Here is a 27847-nt window from a genome sequence, read left to right as displayed (position 1 = left end):
TTAATAGTTTGCACAACATGTTAAATGATGAGGACATTGAAAGTCTTGAAAAACCTATCACTCTAGATGAGATAAAGATTGCTCTGTCGCTTGCTTCCAATAACAAATCTCCGGGTATTGATGGTCTTCCATACGAATTCTATTCCTCCTTCCTAGATATGTTGGGCGAAGACCTCCTCGGTGTTTATAACAACATTTTCAAAACTGGCACTATGTCAATGTCTCAGCGTACAGGCATCGTTACACTTCTCCCAAAGAAAGGTGATAAGACTGACCCAACCAATTGGCGTCCAATCAGTCTGCTTAACACAGACTATAAACTGATCTCGAAGGTTCTACAAATCAGAATGTCTAAAGTATTGCCCACTATTGTAAACGAGCATCAAACGTGTTCTGTCCCTGGCAGATCTATTCACGATAATATGTTCATAATTAGAGATATAATTGATTATTCTGCCATGAAGAAAATTGATTGTGCCCTCATCTCAATCGACCAACACAAAGCTTTCGATAAAGTTTCTTGGTCATTTCTTATGAGAGTTCTCGAGAAGTTACGGTTTGGTAGCAATTTTCGAAAATGGGTGACTATTTTGTACAACAATATTTACAGTCGTATTCTTATCAACGGAAATCTCTCTGATATCATACCCATTGCTCGAGGGGTGAGGCAGGGCTGCCCCCTTTCACCGGTTCTGTATGTGTTATTCATTGAGCCAATTTCTAGATATATTAATAGTTGCAATAGCATCCGGGGCTTTCCCATCCCTGGTGGGAGTGGCAGACGTGTTAAATTTCTTCAATACGCGGATGACGCCACATGTGTTGCAACCAATATTGGTGATATCGCACAGTATTTTAATGTGTTTAAACTTTTTCAAAAAGCTACCGGTGCTTCTGTAAACATGAGCAAGACTTGTGGCTTAAAGTTGGGTACGTTTGCCTCTCGTCAGTTACCCACCAACATTCATTGGAGTACCTCTTCAATCAAAATCACGGGTGTGACTTTTGGTTCAAAGGAGGCTGTCCATTGTAATTGGGCTACCAAGGTTAAATCTGCCACTCTTCTTGCTAAATCTTGGAGCAGCAGACACTTGACTCTCCTAGGCAAAGTGCTGGTTACTAATACTGTTATTTATCCACTGTTTTACTTTGTGGCCCCCGTTTTTCGTGTGCCTGATAGTGTGGTCAAGGAAGTAAACAAAGCCGTTTTCTCCTTTATTTGGGGTGAAAACAAACCCGACCTTGTGTCTAGGAAAGTCATCATCTTGGACAGACTAAAAGGCGGCTTAGGTTTAGATAGTTTTAGAAATAAGATGGATGCATTGTTAATTAGACCGTTATTTACCTTGCTGACTCGCATGCAAGACCCGCCTATCCATTTTATTATAGCTCGTTTCTTTCTGGCCATGCCACTACGTAGAGTCTTCCCTCAGTTATGGTCCAATACGCGGCCAAATTCTGCCGTTTGTCCACCCTCGTTACTTTACGCAAGTGATATCATTAGGAGGTTACATTCCATGGACAGCCTTTTCTTTCAGTCCAGTAAGAGTATCAAACTTATTACTAAATCCCTTCAACCCAGTGGTGCCAACTTAATTGCTGTTAGAGATTACCCAGCTTTCCCTTGGGAGACCATCTGGAAGCTGGCCTTTAGTAACATGCTAGGCAACAAATTAATGGATTTTCAATGGCGTCTAGCACATCACATTTTGTACACCGGTAAAAGGATAAAGGACTGGGGAATGGGTGACGGTATTTGTCCTTGCGAGCAGTGTAACGAAATTGAGACCATTTCTCACATTTTCTGGGAATGCCCAAAAGCCAAGACAGTTTTGATTTGGGTAGAGAAAATTTTTCACAGATTAGCTGGTGATAACAGCTCATTTAACATGAAACTGTATTTGTTTGGATTCCCTTGTGTCGACTTTCCACAGATAGTTTTCAACAGAATTTGGTTTATCTTTTGTATTACGAAATTTGCTATTTGGAAGTCAAGGTGCCTTCATATTTTTGAAGACCAAGCCCAAACTGGGACTGCTCTTCTCTCGATTATTGCAAAGGAAATTAAAACCCGAGTAGAAGCAGACTTCAGTCGTCTCACAAAACATCAGTTTAGTAAACTTTGGACGTCCGGAACGTCTTTTGTTAAAATTAAAAAAGACAAACTTCATATTAATCTCAAGACAAATGTCTCTTAAGGTTTTGTTTTTCATTTCTAAAGTCTTAATATATACTTCCTTTGTTCTGCATTAACTGTTTGGATTATTATTTTACTAAATTCTGTTTAGTACTTGTCAAAAAGTGCACTAAGTGCACTTGTTTTATCTGTACATTTTGATTTTGGTTGAATAAAGTGAAACTTTAAAAAAAAAAAGAACTTTGACCAAGTGTTCTGCAATTCAATGAAGCAGCGTTGGTGGTGTAGTGGTTAGCATTGATGCCTTCCAAGCATTAGGCCCGGGTTCAATTCCCGGCCAATGCACACTTTTTTAATGCAGGAGAGCATTCGCTACGAAAAGGAAAATATCGATAGAACTTTGACCAAGTGTTCCGCAATTCAATAAAGCAGCGTTGGTGGTGTGGTGATTAGCATTGATGCCTTCCAAGCATTAGGCCCGGGTTCAATTCCCGGCCAACGCACATTTTTTTTAATGCAGGAAAGTGTTCTCTACGAAAAGGAAAATATCGATAGAACTTTACCCAAGTGTTTTGCAATACAAAGAAGCAGCGTTGGTGGTGTAGTGGTTAGCATTGATGCCTTCCAAGCATTAGGCCCGGGTTCAATTCCCGGCCAACGCACATTTTTTTAATGCAGGAGAGTATTTGCTACGAAAAGGAAAATATCGATAGAACTTTGACCAAGTGTTAAGCAATTCAATAAAGCAGCGTTGGTGGTGTGGTGGTTAGCATTGATGCCTTCCAAGCATTAGGCCCGGGTTCAATTCCCGGCCAACGCACATTTTTTTAATGCAGGAAAGTGTTCTCTACGAAATAACTTTACCCAAGTGTTCTGCAATTCAATGAAGCAGCGTTGGTGGTGTAGTGGTTAGCATTGATGCCTTCCAAGCATTAGGCCCGGGTTCAATTCCCGGCCAACGCACACTTTTTTAATGCAGGAGAGTATTCGCTACGAAAAGGAAAATATCGATAGAACTTTGACCAAGTGTTCTGCAATTCAATGAAGCAGCGTTGGTGGTGTAGTGGTTAGCATTGATGCCTTCCAAGCATTAGGCCCGGGTTCAATTCCCGGCCAACGCACATTTTTTTTAATGCAGGAAAGTGTTCTCTACGAAAAGTAAAATATCTAAAAAACTTCACCCAAGTGTTCTGCAATTCAATGAAGCAGCCTTGGTGGTGTAGTGGTTAGCATTGATGCCTTCCAAGCATTAGGCCCGGGTTCAATTCCCGGCCAACGCACACTTTTTTTAATGCAGGAGAGCATTCGCTACGAAAAGGAAAATATCGATAGAACTTTGACCAAGTGTTCTGAAATTCAATGAAGCAGCATTGGTGGTGTAGTGGTTAGCATTGATGCCTTCCAAGCATTAGGCCCGGGTTCAATTCCCGGCCAACGCACATTTTTTTAATGCAGGAAAGTGTTCTCAACGAAAAGGAAAATATCGATAGAACTTTACCCAAGTTTTCTTCAGTTCAATGATGCAGCCTTAATGGTGTAGTGGTTAGCATTGATGCCTTCCAAGCATTAGGCCCGGGTTCAATTCCCGGCCAACGCACACTTTTTTAATGCAGGAGAGCATTCGCTACGAAAAGGAAAATATCGATAGAACTTTGACCAAGTGTTCTGCAATTCAATAAAGCAGCGTTGGTGGTGTGGTGATTAGCATTGATGCCTTCCAAGCATTAGGCCGGGTTCAATTCCCGGCCAACGCACATTTTTTTTAATGCAGGAAAGTGTTCTCTACGAAAAGGAAAATATCGATAGAACTTTACCCAAGTGTTCTGCAATACAAAGAAGCAGCGTTGGTGGTGTAGTGGTTAGCATTGATGCCTTCCAAGCATTAGGCCCGGGTGCAATTCCCGGCCAACGCACACTTTTTTAATGCAGGAGAGCATTCGCTACGAAAAGGAAAATATCGATAGAACTTTGACCAAGTGTTCCGCAATTCAATAAAGCAGCGTTGGTGGTGTGGTGATTAGCATTGATGCCTTCCAAGCATTAGGCCGGGTTCAATTCCCGGCCAACGCACATTTTTTTTAATGCAGGAAAGTGTTCTCTACGAAAAGGAAAATATCGATAGAAGTTTGACCAAGTGTTCCGCAATTCAATTAAGCAGGGTTGGTGGTGTGGTGGTTAGCATTGATGCCTTCCAAGCATTAGGCCCGGGTTCAATTCCCGGCCAACGCACATTTTTTTTAATGCAGGAAAGTGTTCTGTACGAAAAGTAAAATATCTAAGAAACTTTACCCAAGTTTTCTTCAATTCAATGATGCAGCCTTATTGGTGTAGTGGTTAGCATTGATGCCTTCCAAGCATTAGGCCCGGGTTCAATTCCCGGCCAACGCACACTTTTTTAATGCAGGAGAGCATTCGCTACGAAAAGGAAAATATCGATAGAACTTTGACCAAGTGTTTTGCAATACAAAGAAGCAGCGTTGGTGGTGTAGTGGTTAGCATTGATGCCTTCCAAGCATTAGGCCCGGGTTCAATTCCCGGCCAACGCACATTTTTTTAATGCAGGAAAGTGTTCTCTACGAAAAGGAAAATATCGATAGAACTTTACCCAAGTGTTTTGCAATACAAAGAAGCAGCGTTGGTGGTGTAGTGGTTAGCATTGATGCCTTCCAAGCATTAGGCCCGGGTTCAATTCCCGGCCAACGCACACTTTTTTAATGCAGGAAAGTATTCGCTACGAAAAGGAAAATATCGATAGAACTTTGACCAAGTGTTCCGCAATTCAATAAAGCAGCGTTGGTTGTGGGGTGGTTAGCATTGATGCCTTCCAAGCATTAGGCCCGGGTTCAATTCCCGGCCAACGCACATTTTTTTAATGCAGGAAAGTGTTCTCTACGAAATAACTTTACCCAAGTGTTCTGCAATTCAATGAAGCAGCCTTGTTGGTGTAGTGGTTAGCATTGATGCCTTCCAAGCATTAGGCCCGGGTTCAATTCCCGGCCAACGCACACTTTTTTAATGTAGGAAAGTGTTCTCTACGAAAAGTAAAATATCTAAAAAACTTTACCCAAGTTTTCTTCAGTTCAGTGATGCAGCCTTAATGGTGTAGTGGTTAGCATTGATGCCTTCCAAGCATTAGGCCCGGGTTCAATTCCCGGCCAACGCACACTTTTTTAATGCAGGAGAGCATTCGCTACAAAAAGGAAAATATCGATAGAACTTTGACCAAGTGTTCTGCAATACAAAGAAGCAGCGTTGGTGGTGTAGTGGTTAGCATTGATGCCTTCCAATAGAGCTATAGATGTTCTCAAGTATGTACTAGTAACGACACAATTAATAACTACAGCGTCAACTTATTGACTCTTTTTCATGTTTCACTTAAAAAGAAACTGAACACTATTTTCCAGGTTTATAAAAAGATGCATCGTACCCAGTTTTTCTTTGATATGTTCGGGCAAGAAAATGTTGTAATTAGATACAGAACCGAGAACAATTTTAGCTACAACTTCGACAGTTGACAGCGTTTGTTTTTTGACTCAAGGCATCTTCTATTAGCCTCGACTGGAAATTATTCTTTTTTAGTATTATTTGTATAGTCTTCGTTTGTTCTCATTTCTGCGTTAGTTACATTTTCAGTAATCCTGGTTCAATGTCGTATTTACTCTATGTCATACTATTAATTCTATGTTCATTGAACTTGCTATATAGCCTCATATTTTTTTACTCTACTTTTAAATCGTTGTATACTACTGTCATTACTGTTTGAATATGGGTGAGCCAGTGGGTTCATCTTTCAATAAAAGAGAAAAAAAAAAAAAGATGCCTTCCAAGCATTAGGCCCGGGTTCAATTCCCGGCCAACGCACATTTTTTTAATGCGGGAAAGTGTTCTCTACGAAATAACTTTACCCAAGTGTTCTGCAATTCAATGAAGCAGCCTTGTTGGTGTAGTGCCTTCCAAGCAATAAAAGAGAAAAAAAAAAAAAGATGCCTTCCAAGCATTAGGCCCGGGTTCAATTCCCGGCCAACGCACATTTTTTTAATGCAGGAAAGTGTTCTCTACGAAAAGGAAAATATCGATAGAACTTTACCCAAGTGTTTTGCAATACAAAGAAGCAGCGTTGGTGGTGTAGTGGTTAGCATTGATGCCTTCCAAGCATTAGGCCCGGGTTCAATTCCCGGCCAACGCACACTTTTTTAATGCAGGAAAGTATTCGCTACGAAAAGGAAAATATCGATAGAACTTTGACCAAGTGTTCCGCAATTCAATAAAGCAGCGTTGGTTGTGGGGTGGTTAGCATTGATGCCTTCCAAGCATTAGGCCCGGGTTCAATTCCCGGCCAACGCACATTTTTTTAATGCAGGAAAGTGTTCTCTACGAAATAACTTTACCCAAGTGTTCTGCAATTCAATGAAGCAGCCTTGTTGGTGTAGTGGTTAGCATTGATGCCTTCCAAGCATTAGGCCCGGGTTCAATTCCCGGCCAACGCACACTTTTTTAATGTAGGAAAGTGTTCTCTACGAAAAGTAAAATATCTAAAAAACTTTACCCAAGTTTTCTTCAGTTCAATGATGCAGCCTTAATGGTGTAGTGGTTAGCATTGATGCCTTCCAAGCATTAGGCCCGGGTTCAATTCCCGGCCAACGCACACTTTTTTAATGCAGGAGAGCATTCGCTACAAAAAGGAAAATATCGATAGAACTTTGACCAAGTGTTCTGCAATACAAAGAAGCAGCGTTGGTGGTGTAGTGGTTAGCATTGATGCCTTCCAAGCATTAGGCCCGGGTTCAATTCCCGGCCAACGCACATTTTTTTAATGCGGTAAAGTGTTCTCTACGAAATAACTTTACCCAAGTGTTCTGCAATTCAATGAAGCAGCCTTGTTGGTGTAGTGGTTAGCATTGATGCCTTCCAAGCATTAGGCCCGGGTTCAATTCCCGGCCAACGCACACTTTTTTAATGCAGGAGAGTATTCGCTACGAAAAGGAAAATATCGATAGAACTTTGACCAAGTGTTCTGCAATTCAATGAAGCAGCGTTGGTGGTGTAGTGGTTAGCATTGATGCCTTCCAAGCATTAGGCCCGGGTTCAATTCCCGGCCAACGCACATTTTTTTAATGCAGGAAAGTGTTCTCTACGAAAAGGAAAATATCGATAGAACTTTGACCAAGTGTTCCGCAATTCAATGAAGCAGCGTTGGTGGTGTAGTGGTTAGCATTGATGCCTTCCAAGCATTAGGCCCGGGTTCAATTCCCGGCCAACGCACAATTTTTTAATGCAGGAAAGTGTTCTCTACGAAAAGTAAAATATCTAAAAAACTTTACCCAACTTTTCTTCAGTTCAATGATGCAGCCTTAATGGTGTAGTGGTTAGCATTGATGCCTTCCAAGCATTAGGCCCGGGTTCAATTCCCGGCCAACGCACACTTTTTTAATGCAGGAGAGCATTCGCTACGAAAAGGAAAATATCGATAGAACTTTGACCAAGTGTTCCGCAATTCAATAAAGCAGCGTTGGTGGTGTGGTGATTAGCATTGATGCCTTCCAAGCATTAGGCCGGGTTCAATTCCCGGCCAACGCACATTTTTTTTAATGCAGGAAAGTGTTCTCTACGAAAAGGAAAATATCGAAAGAACTTTACCCAAGTGTTCTGCAATACAAAGAAGCAACGTTGGTGGTGTAGTGGTTAGCATTGATGCCTTCCAAGCATTAGGCCCGGGTTCAATTCCCGGCCAACGCACACTTTTTTAATGCAGGAGAGCATTCGCTACGAAAAGGAAAATATCGATAGAACTTTGACCAAGTGTTCCGCAATTCAATAAAGCAGCGTTGGTGGTGTGGTGATTAGCATTGATGCCTTCCAAGCATTAGGCCGGGTTCAATTCTCGGCCAACGCACATTTTTTTTAATGCAGGAAAGTGTTCTCTACGAAAAGGAAAATATCGATAGAACTTTGACCAAGTGTTCCGCAATTCAATTAAGCAGCGTTGGTGGTGTGGTGGTTAGCATTGATGCCTTCCAAGCATTAGGCCCGGGTTCAATTCCCGGCCAACGCACACTTTTTTAATGCAGGAAAGTGTTCTCTACGAAAAGTAAAATATCTAAAAAACTTTACCCAAGTTTTCTTCAGTTCAATGATGCAGCCTTAATGGTGTAGTGGTTAGCATTGATGCCTTCCAAGCATTAGGCCCGGGTTCAATTCCCGGCCAACGCACACTTTTTTAATGCAGGAGAGCATTCGCTACGAAAAGGAAAATATCGATAGAACTTTGACCAAGTGTTCCGCAATTCAATAAAGCAGCGTTGGTGGTGTGGTGATTAGCATTGATGCCTTCCAAGCATTAGGCCGGGTTCAATTCCCGGCCAACGCACACTTTTTTTTAATGCAGGAAAGTGTTCTCTACGAAAAGGAAAATATCGATAGAACTTTGACCAAGTGTTCCGCAATTCAATTAAGCAGCGTTGGTGGTGTGGTGGTTAGCATTGATGCCTTCCAAGCATTAGGCCCGGGTTCAATTCCCGGCCAACGCACATTTTTTTTAATGCAGGAAAGTGTTCTCTACGAAAAGTAAAATATCTAAAAAACTTTACCCAAGTTTTCTTCAGTTCAATGATGCAGCCTTAATGGTGTAGTGGTTAGCATTGATGCCTTCCAAGCATTAGGCCCGGGTTCAATTCCCGGCCAACGCACACTTTTTTAATGCAGGAGAGCATTCGCTACGAAAAGGAAAATATCGATAGAACTTTGACCAAGTGTTTTGCAATACAAAGAAGCAGCGTTGGTGGTGTAGTGGTTAGCATTGATGCCTTCCAAGCATTAGGCCCGGGTTCAATTCCCGGCCAACGCACATTTTTTTAATGCGGGAAAGTGTTCTCTACGAAATAACTTTACCCAAGTGTTCTGCAATTCAATGAAGCAGCCTTGTTGGTGTAGTGGTTAGCATTGATGCCTTCCAAGCATTAGGCCCGGGTTCAATTCCCGGCCAACGCACATTTTTTTTAATGCAGGAAAGTGTTCTCTACGAAAAGTAAAATATCTAAAAAACTTTACCCAAGTGTTCTGCAATTCAATGAAGCAGCCTTGGTGGTGTAGTGGTTAGCATTGATGCCTTCCAAGCATTAGGCCCGGGTTCAATTCCCGGCCAACGCACACTTTTTTAATGCAGGAGAGCATTCGCTACGAAAAGGAAAATATCGATAGAACTTTGACCAAGTGTTCCGCAATTCAATAAAGCAGCGTTGGTGGTGTGGTGATTAGCATTGATGCCTTCCAAGCATTAGGCCCGGGTTCAATTCCCGGCCAACGCACATTTTTTTTAATGCAGGAAAGTGTTCTCTACCAAAAGGAAAATATCGATAGAACTTTACCCAAGTGTTTTGCAATACAAAGAAGCAGCGTTGGTGGTGTAGTGGTTAGCATTGATGCCTTCCAAGCATTAGGCCCGGGTTCAATTCCCGGCCAACGCACACTTTTTTAATGCAGGAAAGTATTCGCTACGAAAAGGAAAATATCGATAGAACTTTGACCAAGTGTTCTGCAATTCAATGAAGCAGCGTTGGTGGTGTAGTGGTTAGCATTGATGCCTTCCAAGCATTAGGCCCGGGTTCAATTCCCGGCCAACGCACATTTTTTTTAATGCAGGAAAGTGTTCTCTACGAAAAGTAAAATATCTAAAAAACTTTACCCAAGTGTTCTGCAATTCAATGAAGCAGCCTTGGTGGTGTAGTGGTTAGCATTGATGCCTTCCAAGCATTAGGCCCGGGTTCAATTCCCGGCCAACGCACACTTTTTTTAATGCAAGAGAGCATTCGCTACGAAAAGGAAAATATCGATAGAACTTTGACCAAGTGTTCCGCAATTCAATAAAGCAGCGTTGGTGGTGTGGTGATTAGCATTGATGCCTTCCAAGCATTAGGCCCGGGTTCAATTCCCGGCCAACGCACATTTTTTTTAATGCAGGAAAGTGTTCTCTACCAAAAGGAAAATATCGATAGAACTTTACCCAAGTGTTTTGCAATACAAAGAAGCAGCGTTGGTGGTGTAGTGGTTAGCATTGATGCCTTCCAAGCATTAGGCCCGGGTTCAATTCCCGGCCAACGCACACTTTTTTAATGCAGGAAAGTATTCGCTACGAAAAGGAAAATATCGATAGAACTTTGACCAAGTGTTCCGCAATTCAATAAAGCAGCGTTGGTGGTGTGGTGGTTAGCATTGATGCCTTCCAAGCATTAGGCCCGGGTTCAATTCCCGGCCAACGCACATTTTTTTAATGCAGGAAAGTGTTCTCTACGAAAAGTAAAATATCTAAAAAACTTTACCCAACTTTTCTTCAGTTCAATGATGCAGCCTTAATGGTGTAGTGGTTAGCATTGATGCCTTCCAAGCATTAGGCCCGGGTTCAATTCCCGGCCAACGCACACTTTTTTAATGCAGGAGAGCATTCGCTACGAAAAGGAAAATATCGATAGAACTTTGACCAAGTGTTCCGCAATTCAATAAAGCAGCGTTGGTGGTGTGGTGATTAGCATTGATGCCTTCCAAGCATTAGGCCGGGTTCAATTCCCGGCCAACGCACATTTTTTTTAATGCAGGAAAGTGTTCTCTACGAAAAGGAAAATATCGAAAGAACTTTACCCAAGTGTTCTGCAATACAAAGAAGCAACGTTGGTGGTGTAGTGGTTAGCATTGATGCCTTCCAAGCATTAGGCCCGGGTTCAATTCCCGGCCAACGCACACTTTTTTAATGCAGGAGAGCATTCGCTACGAAAAGGAAAATATCGATAGAACTTTGACCAAGTGTTCCGCAATTCAATAAAGCAGCGTTGGTGGTGTGGTGATTAGCATTGATGCCTTCCAAGCATTAGGCCGGGTTCAATTCTCGGCCAACGCACATTTTTTTTAATGCAGGAAAGTGTTCTCTACGAAAAGGAAAATATCGATAGAACTTTGACCAAGTGTTCCGCAATTCAATTAAGCAGCGTTGGTGGTGTGGTGGTTAGCATTGATGCCTTCCAAGCATTAGGCCCGGGTTCAATTCCCGGCCAACGCACACTTTTTTAATGCAGGAAAGTGTTCTCTACGAAAAGTAAAATATCTAAAAAACTTTACCCAAGTTTTCTTCAGTTCAATGATGCAGCCTTAATGGTGTAGTGGTTAGCATTGATGCCTTCCAAGCATTAGGCCCGGGTTCAATTCCCGGCCAACGCACACTTTTTTAATGCAGGAGAGCATTCGCTACGAAAAGGAAAATATCGATAGAACTTTGACCAAGTGTTCCGCAATTCAATAAAGCAGCGTTGGTGGTGTGGTGATTAGCATTGATGCCTTCCAAGCATTAGGCCGGGTTCAATTCCCGGCCAACGCACACTTTTTTTTAATGCAGGAAAGTGTTCTCTACGAAAAGTAAAATATCTAAAAAACTTTACCCAAGTTTTCTTCAGTTCAATGATGCAGCCTTAATGGTGTAGTGGTTAGCATTGATGCCTTCCAAGCATTAGGCCCGGGTTCAATTCCCGGCCAACGCACACTTTTTTAATGCAGGAGAGCATTCGCTACGAAAAGGAAAATATCGATAGAACTTTGACCAAGTGTTTTGCAATACAAAGAAGCAGCGTTGGTGGTGTAGTGGTTAGCATTGATGCCTTCCAAGCATTAGGCCCGGGTTCAATTCCCGGCCAACGCACATTTTTTTAATGCGGGAAAGTGTTCTCTACGAAATAACTTTACCCAAGTGTTCTGCAATTCAATGAAGCAGCCTTGTTGGTGTAGTGGTTAGCATTGATGCCTTCCAAGCATTAGGCCCGGGTTCAATTCCCGGCCAACGCACATTTTTTTTAATGCAGGAAAGTGTTCTCTACGAAAAGTAAAATATCTAAAAAACTTTACCCAAGTGTTCTGCAATTCAATGAAGCAGCCTTGGTGGTGTAGTGGTTAGCATTGATGCCTTCCAAGCATTAGGCCCGGGTTCAATTCCCGGCCAACGCACACTTTTTTAATGCAGGAGAGCATTCGCTACGAAAAGGAAAATATCGATAGAACTTTGACCAAGTGTTCCGCAATTCAATAAAGCAGCGTTGGTGGTGTGGTGATTAGCATTGATGCCTTCCAAGCATTAGGCCCGGGTTCAATTCCCGGCCAACACACATTTTTTTTAATGCAGGAAAGTGTTCTCTACCAAAAGGAAAATATCGATAGAACTTTACCCAAGTGTTTTGCAATACAAAGAAGCAGCGTTGGTGGTGTAGTGGTTAGCATTGATGCCTTCCAAGCATTAGGCCCGGGTTCAATTCCCGGCCAACGCACACTTTTTTAATGCAGGAAAGTATTCGCTACGAAAAGGAAAATATCGATAGAACTTTGACCAAGTGTTCTGCAATTCAATGAAGCAGCGTTGGTGGTGTAGTGGTTAGCATTGATGCCTTCCAAGCATTAGGCCCGGGTTCAATTCCCGGCCAACGCACATTTTTTTTAATGCAGGAAAGTGTTCTCTACGAAAAGTAAAATATCTAAAAAACTTTACCCAAGTGTTCTGCAATTCAATGAAGCAGCCTTGGTGGTGTAGTGGTTAGCATTGATGCCTTCCAAGCATTAGGCCCGGGTTCAATTCCCGGCCAACGCACACTTTTTTTAATGCAGGAGAGCATTCGCTACGAAAAGGAAAATATCGATAGAACTTTGACCAAGTGTTCCGCAATTCAATAAAGCAGCGTTGGTGGTGTGGTGATTAGCATTGATGCCTTCCAAGCATTAGGCCCGGGTTCAATTCCCGGCCAACGCACATTTTTTTTAATGCAGGAAAGTGTTCTCTACCAAAAGGAAAATATCGATAGAACTTTACCCAAGTGTTTTGCAATACAAAGAAGCAGCGTTGGTGGTGTAGTGGTTAGCATTGATGCCTTCCAAGCATTAGGCCCGGGTTCAATTCCCGGCCAACGCACACTTTTTTAATGCAGGAAAGTATTCGCTACGAAAAGGAAAATATCGATAGAACTTTGACCAAGTGTTCCGCAATTCAATAAAGCAGCGTTGGTGGTGTGGTGGTTAGCATTGATGCCTTCCAAGCATTAGGCCCGGGTTCAATTCCCGGCCAACGCACATTTTTTTAATGCAGGAAAGTGTTCTCTACGAAATAACTTTACCCAAGTGTTCTGCAATTCAATGAAGCAGCCTTGTTGGTGTAGTGGTTAGCATTGATGCCTTCCAAGCATTAGGCCCGGGTTCAATTCCCGGCCAACGCACACTTTTTTAATGCAGGAAAGTGTTCTCTACGAAAAGTAAAATATCTAAAAAACTTTACCCAAGTTTTCTTCAGTTCAATGATGCAGCCTTAATGGTGTAGTGGTTAGCATTGATGCCTTCCAAGCATTAGGCCCGGGTTCAATTCCCGGCCAACGCACACTTTTTTAATGCAGGAGAGCATTCGCTACGAAAAGGAAAATATCGATAGAACTTTGACCAAGTGTTCCGCAATTCAATAAAGCAGCGTTGGTGGTGTGGTGATTAGCATTGATGCCTTCCAAGCATTAGGCCGGGTTCAATTCCCGGCCAACGCACACTTTTTTTTAATGCAGGAAAGTGTTCTCTACGAAAAGGAAAATATCGATAGAACTTTGACCAAGTGTTCCGCAATTCAATTAAGCAGCGTTGGTGGTGTGGTGGTTAGCATTGATGCCTTCCAAGCATTAGGCCCGGGTTCAATTCCCGGCCAACGCACATTTTTTTAATGCAGGAAAGTGTTCTCTACGAAAAGTAAAATATCTAAAAAACTTTACCCAAGTTTTCTTCAGTTCAATGATGCAGCCTTAATGGTGTAGTGGTTAGCATTGATGCCTTCCAAGCATTAGGCCCGGGTTCAATTCCCGGCCAACGCACACTTTTTTAATGCAGGAGAGCATTCGCTACGAAAAGGAAAATATCGATAGAACTTTGACCAAGTGTTTTGCAATACAAAGAAGCAGCGTTGGTGGTGTAGTGGTTAGCATTGATGCCTTCCAAGCATTAGGCCCGGGTTCAATTCCCGGCCAACGCACATTTTTTTAATGCGGGAAAGTGTTCTCTACGAAATAACTTTACACAAGTGTTCTGTAATTCAATGAAGCAGCCTTGTTGGTGTAGTGGTTAGCATTGATGCCTTCCAAGCATTAGGCCCGGGTTCAATTCCCGGCCAACGCACACTTTTTTAATGCAGGAGAGTATTCGCTACGAAAAGGAAAATATCGATAGAACTTTGACCAAGTGTTTTGCAATACAAAGAAGCAGCGTTGGTGGTGTAGTGGTTAGCATTGATGCCTTCCAAGCATTAGGCCCGGGTTCAATTCCCGGCCAACGCACATTTTTTTAATGCGGGAAAGTGTTCTCTACGAAATAACTTTACCCAAGTGTTCTGCAATTCAATGAAGCAGCCTTGTTGGTGTAGTGGTTAGCATTGATGCCTTCCAAGCATTAGGCCCGGGTTCAATTCCCGGCCAACGCACACTTTTTTAATGCAGGAGAGTATTCGCTACGAAAAGGAAAATATCGATAGAACTTTGACCAAGTGTTCTGCAATTCAATGAAGCAGCGTTGGTGGTGTAGTGGTTAGCATTGATGCCTTCCAAGCATTAGGCCCGGGTTCAATTCCCGGCCAACGCACATTTTTTTTAATGCAGGAAAGTGTTCTCTACGAAAAGTAAAATATCTAAAAAACTTTACCCAAGTGTTCTGCAATTCAATGAAGCAGCCTTGGTGGTGTAGTGGTTAGCATTGATGCATTCCAAGCATTAGGCCCGGCTTCAATTCCCGGCCAACGCACATTTTTTTTAATGCAGGAAAGTGTTCTCTACGAAAAGTAAAATATCTAAAAAACTTCACCCAAGTGTTCTGCAATTCAATGAAGCAGCCTTGGTGGTGTAGTGGTTAGCATTGATGCCTTCCAAGCATTAGGCCCGGGTTCAATTCCCGGCCAACGCACACTTTTTTTAATGCAGGAGAGCATTCGCTACGAAAAGGAAAATATCGATAGAACTTTGACCAAGTGTTCCGCAATTCAATAAAGCAGCGTTGGTGGTGTGGTGATTAGCATTGATGCCTTCCAAGCATTAGGCCCGGGTTCAATTCCCGGCCAACGCACATTTTTTTTAATGCAGGAAAGTGTTCTCTACCAAAAGGAAAATATCGATAGAACTTTACCCAAGTGTTTTGCAATACAAAGAAGCAGCGTTGGTGGTGTAGTGGTTAGCATTGATGCCTTCCAAGCATTAGGCCCGGGTTCAATTCCCGGCCAACGCACACTTTTTTAATGCAGGAAAGTATTCGCTACGAAAAGGAAAATATCGACAGAACTTTGACAAAGTGTTCCGCAATTCAATAAAGCAGCGTTGGTGGTGTGGTGGTTAGCATTGATGCCTTCCAAGCATTAGGCCCGGGTTCAATTCCCGGCCAACGCACATTTTTTTAATGCAGGAAAGTGTTCTCTACGAAATAACTTTACCCAAGTGTTCTGCAATTCAAAGAAGCAGCCTTGTTGGTGTAGTGGTTAGCATTGATGCCTTCCAAGCATTAGGCCCGGGTTCAATTCCCGGCCAACGCACACTTTTTTAATGCAGGAAAGTGTTCTCTACGAAAAGTAAAATATCTAAAAAACTTTACCCAAGTTTTCTTCAGTTCAATGATGCAGCCTTAATGGTGTAGTGGTTAGCATTGATGCCTTGCAAGCATTAGGCCCGGGTTCAATTCCCGGCCAACGCACACTTTTTTAATGCAGGAGAGCATTCGCTACGAAAAGGAAAATATCGATAGAACTTTGACCAAGTGTTCCGCAATTGAATAAAGCAGCGTTGGTGGTGTGGTGATTAGCATTGATGCCTTCCAAGCATTAGGCCGGGTTCAATTCCCGGCCAACGCACACTTTTTTTAATGCAGGAAAGTGTTCTCTACGAAAAGGAAAATATCGATAGAACTTTGACCAAGTGTTCCGCAATTCAATTAAGCAGCGTTGGTGGTGTGGTGGTTAGCATTGATGCCTTCCAAGCATTAGGCCCGGGTTCAATTCCCGGCCAACGCACATTTTTTTTAATGCAGGAAAGTGTTCTCTACGAAAAGTAAATTATCTAAAAAACTTTACCCAAGTTTTCTTCAGTTCAATGATGCAGCCTTAATGGTGTAGTGGTTAGCATTGATGCCTTCCAAGCATTAGGCCCGGGTTCAATTCCCGGCCAACGCACACTTTTTTAATGCAGGAGAGCATTCGCTACGAAAAGGAAAATATCGATAGAACTTTGACCAAGTGTTTTGCAATACAAAGAAGCAGCGTTGGTGGTGTAGTGGTTAGCATTGATGCCTTGGGTGTACCAGTGGGTTCATCTTTCAATAAAAGAGAAAAAAAAAAAAAAAAAAAGCATTGATGCCTTCCAAGCATTAGGCCCGGGTTCAATTCCCGGCCAACGCACATTTTTTTAATGCGGGAAAGTGTTCTCTACGAAATAACTTTACCCAAGTGTTCTGCAATTCAATGAAGCAGCCTTGTTGGTGTAGTGGTTAGCATTGATGCCTTCCAAGCATTAGGCCCGGGTTCAATTCCCGTCCAACGCACACTTTTTTAATGCAGGAGAGTATTCGCTACGAAAAGGAAAATATCGATAGAACTTTGACCAAGTGATCTGCAATTCAATGAAGCAGCGTTGGTGGTGTAGTGGTTAGCATTGATGCCTTCCAAGCATTAGGCCCGGGTTCAATTCCCGGCCAACGCACATTTTTTTTAATGCAGGAAAGTGTTCTCTACCAAAAGGAAAATATCGATAGAACTTTACCCAAGTGTTTTGCAATACAAAGAAGCAGCGTTGGTGGTGTAGTGGTTAGCATTGATGCCTTCCAAGCATTAGGCCCGGGTTCAATTCCCGGCCAACGCACACTTTTTTAATGCAGGAAAGTATTCGCTACGAAAAGGAAAATATCGATAGAACTTTGACCAAGTGTTCCGCAATTCAATAAAGCAGCGTTGGTGGTGTGGTGGTTAGCATTGATGCCTTCCAAGCATTAGGCCCGGGTTCAATTCCCGGCCAACGCACATTTTTTTAATGCAGGAAAGTGTTCTCTACGAAATAACTTTACCCAAGTGTTCTGCAATTCAATGAAGCAGCCTTGTTGGTGTAGTGGTTAGCATTGATGCCTTCCAAGCATTAGGCCCGGGTTCAATTCCCGGCCAACGCACACTTTTTTAATGCAGGAAAGTGTTCTCTACGAAAAGTAAAATATCTAAAAAACTTTACCCAAGTTTTCTTCAGTTCAATGATGCAGCCTTAATGGTGTAGTGGTTAGCATTGATGCCTTGCAAGCATTAGGCCCGGGTTCAATTCCCGGCCAACGCACACTTTTTTAATGCAGGAGAGCATTCGCTACGAAAAGGAAAATATCGATAGAACTTTGACCAAGTGTTCCGCAATTCAATAAAGCAGCGTTGGTGGTGTGGTGATTAGCATTGATGCCTTCCAAGCATTAGGCCGGGTTCAATTCCCGGCCAACGCACACTTTTTTTTAATGCAGGAAAGTGTTCTCTACGAAAAGGAAAATATCGATAGAACTTTGACCAAGTGTTCCGCAATTCAATTAAGCAGCGTTGGTGGTGTGGTGGTTAGCATTGATGCCTTCCAAGCATTAGGCCCGGGTTCAATTCCCGGCCAACGCACATTTTTTTTAATGCAGGAAAGTGTTCTCTACGAAAAGTAAAATATCTAAAAAACTTTACCCAAGTTTTCTTCAGTTCAATGATGCAGCCTTAATGGTGTAGTGGTTAGCATTGATGCCTTCCAAGCATTAGGCCCGGGTTCAATTCCCGGCCAACGCACACTTTTTTAATGCAGGAGAGCATTCGCTACGAAAAGGAAAATATCGATAGAACTTTGACCAAGTGTTTTGCAATACAAAGAAGCAGCGTTGGTGGTGTAGTGGTTAGCATTGATGCCTTCCAAGCATTAGGCCCGGGTTCAATTCCCGGCCAACGCACATTTTTTTAATGCGGGAAAGTGTTCTCTACGAAATAACTTTACCCAAGTGTTCTGCAATTCAATGAAGCAGCCTTGTTGGTGTAGTGGTTAGCATTGATGCCTTCCAAGCATTAGGCCCGGGTTCAATTCCCGGCCAACGCACACTTTTTTAATGCAGGAGAGTATTCGCTACGAAAAGGAAAATATCGATAGAACTTTGACCAAGTGTTCTGCAATTCAATGAAGCAGCGTTGGTGGTGTAGTGGTTAGCATTGATGCCTTCCAAGCATTAGGCCCGGGTTCAATTCCCGGCCAACGCACATTTTTTTTAATGCAGGAAAGTGTTCTCTACGAAAAGTAAAATATCTAAAAAACTTCACCCAAGTGTTCTGCAATTCAATGAAGCAGCCTTGGTGGTGTAGTGGTTAGCATTGATGCCTTCCAAGCATTAGGCCCGGGTTCAATTCCCGGCCAACGCACACTTTTTTTAATGCAGGAGAGCATTCGCTACGAAAAGGAAAATATCGATAGAACTTTGACCAAGTGTTCCGCAATTCAATAAAGCAGCGTTGGTGGTGTGGTGATTAGCATTGATGCCTTCCAAGCATTAGGCCCGGGTTCAATTCCCGGCCAACGCACATTTTTTTTAATGCAGGAAAGTGTTCTCTACCAAAAGGAAAATATCGATAGAACTTTACCCAAGTGTTCTGCAATACAAAGAAGCAGCGTTGGTGGTGTAGTGGTTAGCATTGATGCCTTCCAAGCATTAGGCCCGGGTTCAATTCCCGGCCAACGCACACTTTTTTAATGCAGGAAAGTATTCGCTACGAAAAGGAAAATATCGATAGAACTTTGACAAAGTGTTCCGCAATTCAATAAAGCAGCGTTGGTGGTGTGGTGGTTAGCATTGATGCCTTCCAAGCATTAGGCCCGGGTTCAATTCCCGGCCAACGCACATTTTTTTAATGCAGGAAAGTGTTCTCTCCGAAATAACTTTACCCAAGTGTTCTGCAATTCAATGAAGCAGCCTTGTTGGTGTAGTGGTTAGCATTGATGCCTTCCAAGCATTAGGCCCGCGTTCAATTCCCGGCCAACGCACACTTTTTTAATGCAGGAAAGTGTTCTCTACGAAAAGTAAAATATCTAAAAAACTTTACCCAAGTTTTCTTCAGTTCAATGATGCAGCCTTAATGGTGTAGTGGTTAGCATTGATGCCTTCCAAGCATTAGGCCCGGGTTCAATTCCCGGCCAACGCACACTTTTTTAATGCAGGAGAGCATTCGCTACGAAAAGGAAAATATCGATAGAACTTTGACCAAGTGTTCCGCAATTGAATAAAGCAGCGTTGGTGGTGTGGTGATTAGCATTGATGCCTTCCAAGCATTAGGCCGGGTTCAATTCCCGGCCAACGCACACTTTTTTTAATGCAGGAAAGTGTTCTCTACGAAAAGGAAAATATCGATAGAACTTTGACCAAGTGTTCCGCAATTCAATTAAGCAGCGTTGGTGGTGTGGTGGTTAGCATTGATGCCTTCCAAGCATTAGGCCCGGGTTCAATTCCCGGCCAACGCACATTTTTTTTAATGCAGGAAAGTGTTCTCTACGAAAAGTAAAATATCTAAAAAACTTTACCCAAGTTTTCTTCAGTTCAATGATGCAGCCTTAATGGTGTAGTGGTTAGCATTGATGCCTTCCAAGCATTAGGCCCGGGTTCAATTCCCGGCCAACGCACACTTTTTTAATGCAGGAGAGCATTCGCTACGAAAAGGAAAATATCGATAGAACTTTGACCAAGTGTTTTGCAATACAAAGAAGCAGCGTTGGTGGTGTAGTGGTTAGCATTGATGCCTTCCAAGCATTAGGCCCGGGTTCAATTCCCGGCCAACGCACATTTTTTTAATGCGGGAAAGTGTTCTCTACGAAATAACTTTACCCAAGTGTTCTGCAATTCAATGAAGCAGCCTTGTTGGTGTAGTGGTTAGCATTGATGCCTTCCAAGCATTAGGCCCGGGTTCAATTCCCGTCCAACGCACACTTTTTTAATGCAGGAGAGTATTCGCTACGAAAAGGAAAATATCGATAGAACTTTGACCAAGTGTTCTGCAATTCAATGAAGCAGCGTTGGTGGTGTAGTGGTTAGCATTGATGCCTTCCAAGCATTAGGCCCGGGTTCAATTCCCGGCCAACGCACATTTTTTTTAATGCAGGAAAGTGTTCTCTACGAAAAGTAAAATATCTAAAAAACTTTACCCAAGTTTTCTGCAATTCAATGAAGCAGCCTTGGTGGTGTAGTGGTTAGCATTGATGCCTTCCAAGCATTAGGCCCGGGTTCAATTCCCGGCCAACGCACACTTTTTTAATGCAGGAGAGCATTCGCTACGAAAAGGAAAATATCGATAGAACTTTGACCAAGTGTTCCGCAATTCAATAAAGCAGCGTTGGTGGTGTGGTGATTAGCATTGATGCCTTCCAAGCATTAGGCCCGGGTTCAATTCCCGGCCAACGCACATTTTTTTTAATGCAGGAAAGTGTTCTCTACCAAAAGGAAAATATCGATAGAACTTTACCCAAGTGTTTTGCAATACAAAGAAGCAGCGTTGGTGGTGTAGTGGTTAGCATTGATGCCTTCCAAGCATTAGGCCGGGTTCAATTCCCGGCCAACGCACACTTTTTTAATGCAGGAAAGTATTCGCTACGAAAAGGAAAATATCGATAGAACTTTGACCAAGTGTTCCGCAATTCAATAAAGCAGCGTTGGTGGTGTGGTGGTTAGCATTGATGCCTTCCAAGCATTAGGCCCGGGTTCAATTCCCGGCCAACGCACATTTTTTTAATGCAGGAAAGTGTTCTCTACGAAATAACTTTACCCAAGTGTTCTGCAATTCAATGAAGCAGCCTTGTTGGTGTAGTGGTTAGCATTGATGCCTTCCAAGCATTAGGCCCGGGTTCAATTCCCGGCCAACGCACACTTTTTTAATGCAGGAAAGTGTTCTCTACGAAAAGTAAAATATCTAAAAAACTTTACCCAAGTGTTCTGCAATTCAATGAAGCAGCCTTGTTGGTGTAGTGGTTAGCATTGATGCCTTCCAAGCATTAGGCCCGGGTTCAATTCCCGTCCAACGCACACTTTTTTAATGCAGGAGAGTATTCGCTACGAAAAGGAAAATATCGATAGAACTTTGACCAAGTGTTCTGCAATTCAATGAAGCAGCGTTGGTGGTGTAGTGGTTAGCATTGATGCCTTCCAAGCATTAGGCCCGGGTTCAATTCCCGGCCAACGCACATTTTTTTTAATGCAGGAAAGTGTTCTCTACGAAAAGTAAAATATCTAAAAAACTTTACCCAAGTTTTCTGCAATTCAATGAAGCAGCCTTGGTGGTGTAGTGGTTAGCATTGATGCCTTCCAAGCATTAGGCCCGGGTTCAATTCCCGGCCAACGCACACTTTTTTAATGCAGGAGAGCATTCGCTACGAAAAGGAAAATATCGATAGAACTTTGACCAAGTGTTCCGCAATTCAATAAAGCAGCGTTGGTGGTGTGGTGATTAGCATTGATGCCTTCCAAGCATTAGGCCCGGGTTCAATTCCCGGCCAACGCACATTTTTTTTAATGCAGGAAAGTGTTCTCTACCAAAAGGAAAATATCGATAGAACTTTACCCAAGTGTTTTGCAATACAAAGAAGCAGCGTTGGTGGTGTAGTGGTTAGCATTGATGCCTTCCAAGCATTAGGCCGGGTTCAATTCCCGGCCAACGCACACTTTTTTAATGCAGGAAAGTATTCGCTACGAAAAGGAAAATATCGATAGAACTTTGACCAAGTGTTCCGCAATTCAATAAAGCAGCGTTGGTGGTGTGGTGGTTAGCATTGATGCCTTCCAAGCATTAGGCCCGGGTTCAATTCCCGGCCAACGCACATTTTTTTAATGCAGGAAAGTGTTCTCTACGAAATAACTTTACCCAAGTGTTCTGCAATTCAATGAAGCAGCCTTGTTGGTGTAGTGGTTAGCATTGATGCCTTCCAAGCATTAGGCCCGGGTTCAATTCCCGGCCAACGCACACTTTTTTAATGCAGGAAAGTGTTCTCTACGAAAAGTAAAATATCTAAAAAACTTTACCCAAGTTTTCTTCAGTTCAATGATGCAGCCTTAATGGTGTAGTGGTTAGCATTGATGCCTTCCAAGCATTAGGCCCGGGTTCAATTCCCGGCCAACGCACACTTTTTTAATGCAGGAGAGCATTCGCTACGAAAAGGAAAATATCGATAGAACTTTGACCAAGTGTTTTGCAATACAAAGAAGCAGCGTTGGTGGTGTAGTGGTTAGCATTGATGCCTTCCAAGCATTAGGCCCGGGTTCAATTCCCGGCCAACGCACATTTTTTTAATGCGGGAAAGTGTTCTCTACGAAATAACTTTACCCAAGTGTTCTGCAATTCAATGAAGCAGCCTTGTTGGTGTAGTGGTTAGCATTGATGCCTTCCAAGCATTAGGCCCGGGTTCAATTCCCGGCCAACGCACACTTTTTTAATGCAGGAGAGTATTCGCTACGAAAAGGAAAATATCGATAGAACTTTGACCAAGTGTTCTGCAATTCAATGAAGCAGCGTTGGTGGTGTAGTGGTTAGCATTGATGCCTTCCAAGCATTAGGCCCGGGTTCAATTCCCGGCCAACGCACATTTTTTTAATGCAGGAAAGTGTTCTCTACGAAAAGGAAAATATCGATAGAACTTTGACCAAGTGTTCCGCAATTCAAATAAGCAGGGTTGGTGGTGTAGTGGTTAGCATTGATGCCTTCCAAGCATTAGGCCCGGGTTCAATTCCCGGCCAACGCACACTTTTTTAATGCAGGAAAGTGTTCTCTACGAAAAGTAAAATATCTAAAAAACTTTACCCAAGTTTTCTTCAGTTCAATGATGCAGCCTTAATGGTGTAGTGGTTAGCATTGATGCCTTCCAAGCATTAGGCCCGGGTTCAATTCCCGGCCAACGCACACTTTTTTAATGCAGGAGAGCATTCGCTACGAAAAGGAAAATATCGATAGAACTTTGACCAAGTGTTCCGCAATTCAATAAAGCAGCGTTGGTGGTGTGGTGGTTAGCATTGATGCCTTCCAAGCATTAGGCCGGGTTCAATTCCCTGCCAACGCACATTTTTTTTAATGCAGGAAAGTGTTCTCTACGAAAAGGAAAATATCGATAGAACTTTACCCAAGTGTTCTGCAATACAAAGAAGCAGCGTTGGTGGTGTAGTGGTTAGCATTGATGCCTTCCAAGCATTAGGCCCGGGTTCAATTCCCGGCCAACGCACACTTTTTTAATGCAGGAGAGCATTCGCTACGAAAAGGAAAATATCGATAGAACTTTGACCAAGTGTTCCGCAATTCAATAAAGCAGCGTTGGTGGTGTGGTGATTAGCATTGATGCCTTCCAAGCATTAGGCCGGGTTCAATTCCCGGCCAACGCACATTTTTTTTAATGCAGGACAGTGTTCTCTACGAAAAGGAAAATATCGATAGAACTTTGACCAAGTGTTCCGCAATTCAATAAAGCAGCGTTGGTGGTGTGGTGATTAGCATTGATGCCTTCCAAGCATTAGGCCGGGTTCAATTCCCTGCCAACGCACATTTTTTTTAATGCAGGAAAGTGTTCTCTACGAAAAGGAAAATATCGATAGAACTTTACCCAAGTGTTCTGCAATACAAAGAAGCAGCGTTGGTGGTGTAGTGGTTAGCATTGATGCCTTCCAAGCATTAGGCCCGGGTTCAATTCCCGGCCAACGCACACTTTTTTTAATGCAGGAGAGCATTCGCTACGAAAAGGAAAATATCGATAGAACTTTGACCAAGTGTTCCGCAATTCAATAAAGCAGCGTTGGTGGTGTGGTGATTAGCATTGATGCCTTCCAAGCATTAGGCCGGGTTCAATTCCCGGCCAACGCACATTTTTTTTAATGCAGGAAAGTGTTCTCTACGAAAAGGAAAATATCGATAGAACTTTGACCAAGTGTTCCGCAATTCAATTAAGCAGCGTTGGTGGTGTAGTGGTTAGCATTGATGCCTTCCAAGCATTATGCCCGGGTTCAATTCCCGGCCAACGCACACTTTTTTAATGCAGGAAAGTATTCGCTACGAAAAGGAAAATATCGATAGAACTTTGACCAAGTGTTCCGCAATTCAATAAAGCAGCGTTGGTGGTGTGGTGGTTAGCATTGATGCCTTCCAAGCATTAGGCCCGGGTTCAATTCCCGGCCAACGCACATTTTTTTAATCCGGGAAAGTGTTCTCTACGAAATAACTTTACCCAAGTGTTCTGCAATTCAATGAAGCAGCCTTGTTGGTGTAGTGGTTAGCATTGATGCCTTCCAAGCATTAGGCCCGGGTTCAATTCCCGGCCAACGCACACTTTTTTAATGCAGGAGAGTATTCGCTACGAAAAGGAAAATATCGATAGAACTTTGACCAAGTGTTCTGCAATTCAATGAAGCAGCGTTGGTGGTGTAGTGGTTAGCATTGATGCCTTCCAAGCATTAGGCCCGGGTTCAATTCCCGGCCAACGCACATTTTTTTTAATGCAGGAAAGTGTTCTCTACGAAAAGTAAAATATCTAAAAAACTTTACCCAAGTTTTCTGCAATTCAATGAAGCAGCCTTGGTGGTGTAGTGGTTAGCATTGATGCCTTCCAAGCATTAGGCCCGGGTTCAATTCCCCCCCAACGCACACTTTTTTAATGCAGGAGAGCATTCGCTACGAAAAGGAAAATATCGATAGAACTTTGACCAAGTGTTCCGCAATTCAATAAAGCAGCGTTGGTGGTGTGGTGATTAGCATTGATGCCTTCCAAGCATTAGGCCCGGGTTCAATTCCCGGCCAACGCACATTTTTTTTAATGCAGGAAAGTGTTCTCTACCAAAAGGAAAATATCGATAGAACTTTACCCAAGTGTTTTGCAATACAAAGAAGCAGCGTTGGTGGTGTAGTGGTTAGCATTGATGCCTTAGTGTTATCGAATTCCTTTGGAACGGTAAAAAACCACTGATTAAGTACGGGACACTGTTGCTCCCAGTACAACAAGGGGGCCTCAAGCTTTGCGACCTTGAAATTCTTCGAGACTCTCTCAGAATCAAAACTGTCAGTAAACTTATTAAAGGTACTATAAGTCAAAAGCTTAGCCACATTATGTTATATAACCTAAACCATTACGAAAATATGCTTCTAGGCACATATATCTTCCAAATTGTTCCGAATTGCAAATCATTGCGTAATCTATACCCCTACTACAGGGAAATTTTGCTTGCCTGGAAGAGAATTACACAAGGGCAATTTTGCCGGCCCATTACGAGGAAGGAAATTTTATTACAACCCTAATTCCAAAACCCACTGATTTGCGACGATCAGGACAAAACCTTTTTCAATAGAAATTTCATTGATGGTGGCATTATACGGGTGGGTGATCTTATGTACGAGATTATACCAACACACCTCCCGGCCGAAGCCGTTTATGAATGCATTGCATTGGCAAATCCTGATAATACACTTAGTGTGAAAGAGGTACAAGATGTAATCTCCAACCTAATTAAAGCCTTCCCATCCGAATGGCTGGAAGCCATTTATTCATCCGATGTCATTGTGTCGTCTCAACCTGACCCTAATTGCGGCATTCATTTCATGAATGGGAGCAAACTCATCGATGCATCTGGCATTACATGTCAAATTGCCTCTAAACTGCTCCGTTCTGTTAACACTACCATTCCTAAAGGTGAAGGTTACTGGAATACTACTTTTCCAGATACCGACTTTGAAAATAGATGGTCAAATATTTATAGATTTCCTAAAATGTTTCATGATGCAGATCTTGATTTCAAAGTTATGCATAATATCTTGTATACCAATGAGAAGCTTTATAAATTTTCTATCATCGACTCACCTAGCTGTGTTTTATGTAGAACAGCCAGCGAGTCATTAAGCCACCTGTTTATCGATTGTGTTAAGGTAAATACCATGTGGAATTTCATCGTTACTAAACTGGGAAAAGTTTATAAGGCCAACGACCTAAGACAGTGGCGAATTGTTACTCTGCTTGGGACCGGGCTTAACCGTAAGAAACTCGAGGGAACTTTAATCGACTACATCTTTAACTTGTACAAAAATACAATATGGAGCTATAGATGTTCTCAAGTATGTACTAGTAACGACACAATTAATAACTACAGCGTCAACTTATTGACTCTTTTTCATGTTTCACTTAAAAAGAAACTGAACACTATTTTCCAGGTTTATAAAAAGATGCATCGTACCCAGTTTTTCTTTGATATGTTCGGGCAAGAAAATGTTGTAATTAGATACAGAACCGAGAACGATTTTAGCTACAACTTCGACAGTTGACAGCGTTTGTTTTTTGACTCAAGGCATCTTCTATTAGCCTCGACTGGAAATTATTCTTTTTTAGTATTATTTGTATAGTCTTCGTTTGTTCTCATTTCTGCGTTAGTTACATTTTCAGTAATCCTGGTTCAATGTCGTATTTACTCTATGTCATACTATTAATTCTATGTTCATTGAACTTGTTATATAGCCTCATATTTTTTTACTCTACTTTTAAATCGTTGTATACTACTGTCATTACTGTTTGAATATGGGTGAGCCAGTGGGTTCATCTTTCAATAAAAGAGAAAAAAAAAAAGCATTGATGCCTTCCAAGCATTAGGCCCGGGTTCAATTCCCGGCCAACGCACACTTTTTTAATGCAGGAAAGTATTCGCTACGAAAAGGAAAATATCGATAGAACTTTGACCAAGTGTTCCGCAATTCAATAAAGCAGCGTTGGTGGTGTGGTGGTTAGCATTGATGCCTTCCAAGCATTAGGCCCGGGTTCAATTCCCGGCCAACGCACATTTTTTTAATGCAGGAAAGTGTTCTCTACGAAATAACTTTACCCAAGTGTTCTGCAATTCAATGAAGCAGCCTTGTTGGTGTAGTGGTTAGCATTGATGCCTTCCAAGCATTAGGCCCGGGTTCAATTCCCGGCCAACGCACACTTTTTTAATGCAGGAAAGTGTTCTCTACGAAAAGTAAAATATCTAAAAAACTTTACCCAAGTTTTCTTCAGTTCAATGATGCAGCCTTAATGGTGTAGTGGTTAGCATTGATGCCTTCCAAGCATTAGGCCCGGGTTCAATTCCCGGCCAACGCACACTTTTTTAATGCAGGAGAGCATTCGCTACGAAAAGGAAAATATCGATAGAACTTTGACCAAGTGTTCCGCAATTCAATAAAGCAGCGTTGGTGGTGTGGTGATTAGCATTGATGCCTTCCAAGCATTAGGCCCGGGTTCAATTCCCGGCCAACGCACATTTTTTTTTAATGCAGGAAAGTGTTCTCTACCAAAAGGAAAATATCGATAGAACTTTACCCAAGTGTTTTGCAATACAAAGAAGCAGCGTTGGTGGTGTAGTGGTTAGCATTGATGCCTTCCAAGCATTAGGCCCGGGTTCAATTCCCGGCCAACGCACACTTTTTTAATGCAGGAAAGTATTCGCTACGAAAAGGAAAATATCGATAGAACTTTGACCAAGTGTTCCGCAATTCAATAAAGCAGCGTTGGTGGTGTGGTGGTTAGCATTGATGCCTTCAAAGCATTAGGCCCGGGTTCAATTCCCGGCCAACGCACATTTTTTTAATGCAGGAAAGTGTTCTCTACGAAATAACTTTACCCAAGTGTTCTGCAATTCAATGAAGCAGCCTTGTTGGTGTAGTGG

The 27847-nt window shown here is 42.5% G+C and overlaps 41 non-coding genes across 41 annotated transcripts; all 41 read left to right on the top strand.

Moving 5' to 3' along the window:
- The first annotated feature begins 2410 nt into the window (after positions 1-2410).
- Positions 2411-2482, top strand: Trnag-ucc (transfer RNA glycine (anticodon UCC)). The gene has a single exon. It is a non-coding gene; the product is annotated as a tRNA-Gly (tRNA).
- A 245-nt stretch (positions 2483-2727) lies between these two features.
- Positions 2728-2799, top strand: Trnag-ucc (transfer RNA glycine (anticodon UCC)). The gene has a single exon. It is a non-coding gene; the product is annotated as a tRNA-Gly (tRNA).
- Positions 2800-3028: 229 nt separating this feature from the next.
- Trnag-ucc (transfer RNA glycine (anticodon UCC)) lies at positions 3029-3100 on the top strand. The gene has a single exon. It is a non-coding gene; the product is annotated as a tRNA-Gly (tRNA).
- An 86-nt stretch (positions 3101-3186) lies between these two features.
- On the top strand, positions 3187-3258 carry Trnag-ucc (transfer RNA glycine (anticodon UCC)). The gene has a single exon. It is a non-coding gene; the product is annotated as a tRNA-Gly (tRNA).
- A 1353-nt stretch (positions 3259-4611) lies between these two features.
- Positions 4612-4683, top strand: Trnag-ucc (transfer RNA glycine (anticodon UCC)). The gene has a single exon. It is a non-coding gene; the product is annotated as a tRNA-Gly (tRNA).
- An 86-nt stretch (positions 4684-4769) lies between these two features.
- On the top strand, positions 4770-4841 carry Trnag-ucc (transfer RNA glycine (anticodon UCC)). The gene has a single exon. It is a non-coding gene; the product is annotated as a tRNA-Gly (tRNA).
- A 1410-nt stretch (positions 4842-6251) lies between these two features.
- Positions 6252-6323, top strand: Trnag-ucc (transfer RNA glycine (anticodon UCC)). Its single transcript has one exon. It is a non-coding gene; the product is annotated as a tRNA-Gly (tRNA).
- A 545-nt stretch (positions 6324-6868) lies between these two features.
- Positions 6869-6940, top strand: Trnag-ucc (transfer RNA glycine (anticodon UCC)). Its single transcript has one exon. It is a non-coding gene; the product is annotated as a tRNA-Gly (tRNA).
- Positions 6941-7169: 229 nt separating this feature from the next.
- Positions 7170-7241, top strand: Trnag-ucc (transfer RNA glycine (anticodon UCC)). Its single transcript has one exon. It is a non-coding gene; the product is annotated as a tRNA-Gly (tRNA).
- Positions 7242-7327: 86 nt separating this feature from the next.
- Positions 7328-7399, top strand: Trnag-ucc (transfer RNA glycine (anticodon UCC)). Its single transcript has one exon. It is a non-coding gene; the product is annotated as a tRNA-Gly (tRNA).
- Positions 7400-8909: 1510 nt separating this feature from the next.
- On the top strand, positions 8910-8981 carry Trnag-ucc (transfer RNA glycine (anticodon UCC)). The gene has a single exon. It is a non-coding gene; the product is annotated as a tRNA-Gly (tRNA).
- Positions 8982-9528: 547 nt separating this feature from the next.
- On the top strand, positions 9529-9600 carry Trnag-ucc (transfer RNA glycine (anticodon UCC)). The gene has a single exon. It is a non-coding gene; the product is annotated as a tRNA-Gly (tRNA).
- Positions 9601-9686: 86 nt separating this feature from the next.
- Trnag-ucc (transfer RNA glycine (anticodon UCC)) lies at positions 9687-9758 on the top strand. Its single transcript has one exon. It is a non-coding gene; the product is annotated as a tRNA-Gly (tRNA).
- Positions 9759-10163: 405 nt separating this feature from the next.
- On the top strand, positions 10164-10235 carry Trnag-ucc (transfer RNA glycine (anticodon UCC)). The gene has a single exon. It is a non-coding gene; the product is annotated as a tRNA-Gly (tRNA).
- A 560-nt stretch (positions 10236-10795) lies between these two features.
- On the top strand, positions 10796-10867 carry Trnag-ucc (transfer RNA glycine (anticodon UCC)). Its single transcript has one exon. It is a non-coding gene; the product is annotated as a tRNA-Gly (tRNA).
- Positions 10868-11744: 877 nt separating this feature from the next.
- Positions 11745-11816, top strand: Trnag-ucc (transfer RNA glycine (anticodon UCC)). Its single transcript has one exon. It is a non-coding gene; the product is annotated as a tRNA-Gly (tRNA).
- A 547-nt stretch (positions 11817-12363) lies between these two features.
- Positions 12364-12435, top strand: Trnag-ucc (transfer RNA glycine (anticodon UCC)). Its single transcript has one exon. It is a non-coding gene; the product is annotated as a tRNA-Gly (tRNA).
- Positions 12436-12521: 86 nt separating this feature from the next.
- On the top strand, positions 12522-12593 carry Trnag-ucc (transfer RNA glycine (anticodon UCC)). The gene has a single exon. It is a non-coding gene; the product is annotated as a tRNA-Gly (tRNA).
- Positions 12594-12998: 405 nt separating this feature from the next.
- Trnag-ucc (transfer RNA glycine (anticodon UCC)) lies at positions 12999-13070 on the top strand. Its single transcript has one exon. It is a non-coding gene; the product is annotated as a tRNA-Gly (tRNA).
- Positions 13071-14090: 1020 nt separating this feature from the next.
- Positions 14091-14162, top strand: Trnag-ucc (transfer RNA glycine (anticodon UCC)). Its single transcript has one exon. It is a non-coding gene; the product is annotated as a tRNA-Gly (tRNA).
- Positions 14163-14391: 229 nt separating this feature from the next.
- On the top strand, positions 14392-14463 carry Trnag-ucc (transfer RNA glycine (anticodon UCC)). The gene has a single exon. It is a non-coding gene; the product is annotated as a tRNA-Gly (tRNA).
- Positions 14464-14692: 229 nt separating this feature from the next.
- Positions 14693-14764, top strand: Trnag-ucc (transfer RNA glycine (anticodon UCC)). The gene has a single exon. It is a non-coding gene; the product is annotated as a tRNA-Gly (tRNA).
- Positions 14765-15328: 564 nt separating this feature from the next.
- Trnag-ucc (transfer RNA glycine (anticodon UCC)) lies at positions 15329-15400 on the top strand. Its single transcript has one exon. It is a non-coding gene; the product is annotated as a tRNA-Gly (tRNA).
- Positions 15401-15787: 387 nt separating this feature from the next.
- Trnaa-ugc (transfer RNA alanine (anticodon UGC)) lies at positions 15788-15859 on the top strand. Its single transcript has one exon. It is a non-coding gene; the product is annotated as a tRNA-Ala (tRNA).
- A 561-nt stretch (positions 15860-16420) lies between these two features.
- Trnap-ugg (transfer RNA proline (anticodon UGG)) lies at positions 16421-16559 on the top strand. Its single transcript has 2 exons — positions 16421-16457; positions 16525-16559. It is a non-coding gene; the product is annotated as a tRNA-Pro (tRNA).
- Positions 16560-16788: 229 nt separating this feature from the next.
- Trnag-ucc (transfer RNA glycine (anticodon UCC)) lies at positions 16789-16860 on the top strand. The gene has a single exon. It is a non-coding gene; the product is annotated as a tRNA-Gly (tRNA).
- Positions 16861-16947: 87 nt separating this feature from the next.
- On the top strand, positions 16948-17019 carry Trnag-ucc (transfer RNA glycine (anticodon UCC)). Its single transcript has one exon. It is a non-coding gene; the product is annotated as a tRNA-Gly (tRNA).
- Positions 17020-17406: 387 nt separating this feature from the next.
- Positions 17407-17478, top strand: Trnaa-ugc (transfer RNA alanine (anticodon UGC)). The gene has a single exon. It is a non-coding gene; the product is annotated as a tRNA-Ala (tRNA).
- Positions 17479-18040: 562 nt separating this feature from the next.
- On the top strand, positions 18041-18112 carry Trnag-ucc (transfer RNA glycine (anticodon UCC)). The gene has a single exon. It is a non-coding gene; the product is annotated as a tRNA-Gly (tRNA).
- A 229-nt stretch (positions 18113-18341) lies between these two features.
- Positions 18342-18413, top strand: Trnag-ucc (transfer RNA glycine (anticodon UCC)). Its single transcript has one exon. It is a non-coding gene; the product is annotated as a tRNA-Gly (tRNA).
- A 405-nt stretch (positions 18414-18818) lies between these two features.
- Trnag-ucc (transfer RNA glycine (anticodon UCC)) lies at positions 18819-18890 on the top strand. The gene has a single exon. It is a non-coding gene; the product is annotated as a tRNA-Gly (tRNA).
- Positions 18891-19910: 1020 nt separating this feature from the next.
- Trnag-ucc (transfer RNA glycine (anticodon UCC)) lies at positions 19911-19982 on the top strand. The gene has a single exon. It is a non-coding gene; the product is annotated as a tRNA-Gly (tRNA).
- A 229-nt stretch (positions 19983-20211) lies between these two features.
- On the top strand, positions 20212-20283 carry Trnag-ucc (transfer RNA glycine (anticodon UCC)). Its single transcript has one exon. It is a non-coding gene; the product is annotated as a tRNA-Gly (tRNA).
- Positions 20284-21303: 1020 nt separating this feature from the next.
- Trnag-ucc (transfer RNA glycine (anticodon UCC)) lies at positions 21304-21375 on the top strand. Its single transcript has one exon. It is a non-coding gene; the product is annotated as a tRNA-Gly (tRNA).
- Positions 21376-22395: 1020 nt separating this feature from the next.
- Trnag-ucc (transfer RNA glycine (anticodon UCC)) lies at positions 22396-22467 on the top strand. The gene has a single exon. It is a non-coding gene; the product is annotated as a tRNA-Gly (tRNA).
- Positions 22468-22696: 229 nt separating this feature from the next.
- Trnag-ucc (transfer RNA glycine (anticodon UCC)) lies at positions 22697-22768 on the top strand. Its single transcript has one exon. It is a non-coding gene; the product is annotated as a tRNA-Gly (tRNA).
- A 560-nt stretch (positions 22769-23328) lies between these two features.
- Positions 23329-23400, top strand: Trnag-ucc (transfer RNA glycine (anticodon UCC)). Its single transcript has one exon. It is a non-coding gene; the product is annotated as a tRNA-Gly (tRNA).
- A 402-nt stretch (positions 23401-23802) lies between these two features.
- Trnag-ucc (transfer RNA glycine (anticodon UCC)) lies at positions 23803-23874 on the top strand. Its single transcript has one exon. It is a non-coding gene; the product is annotated as a tRNA-Gly (tRNA).
- A 245-nt stretch (positions 23875-24119) lies between these two features.
- On the top strand, positions 24120-24191 carry Trnag-ucc (transfer RNA glycine (anticodon UCC)). Its single transcript has one exon. It is a non-coding gene; the product is annotated as a tRNA-Gly (tRNA).
- Positions 24192-24578: 387 nt separating this feature from the next.
- On the top strand, positions 24579-24650 carry Trnag-ucc (transfer RNA glycine (anticodon UCC)). Its single transcript has one exon. It is a non-coding gene; the product is annotated as a tRNA-Gly (tRNA).
- Positions 24651-27528: 2878 nt separating this feature from the next.
- On the top strand, positions 27529-27600 carry Trnag-ucc (transfer RNA glycine (anticodon UCC)). The gene has a single exon. It is a non-coding gene; the product is annotated as a tRNA-Gly (tRNA).
- The last annotated feature ends 247 nt before the right edge of the window (positions 27601-27847 follow it).

This window comes from Apostichopus japonicus, chromosome 15 (assembly GCF_037975245.1).
Source record: "Apostichopus japonicus isolate 1M-3 chromosome 15, ASM3797524v1, whole genome shotgun sequence".
In the NCBI taxonomy this organism is placed as follows: Eukaryota; Metazoa; Echinodermata; class Holothuroidea; order Aspidochirotida; family Stichopodidae; genus Apostichopus; species Apostichopus japonicus.
Note: the sequence above shows the minus strand (reverse complement) of the source record. Positions and strands in the feature narration are given on the sequence as shown.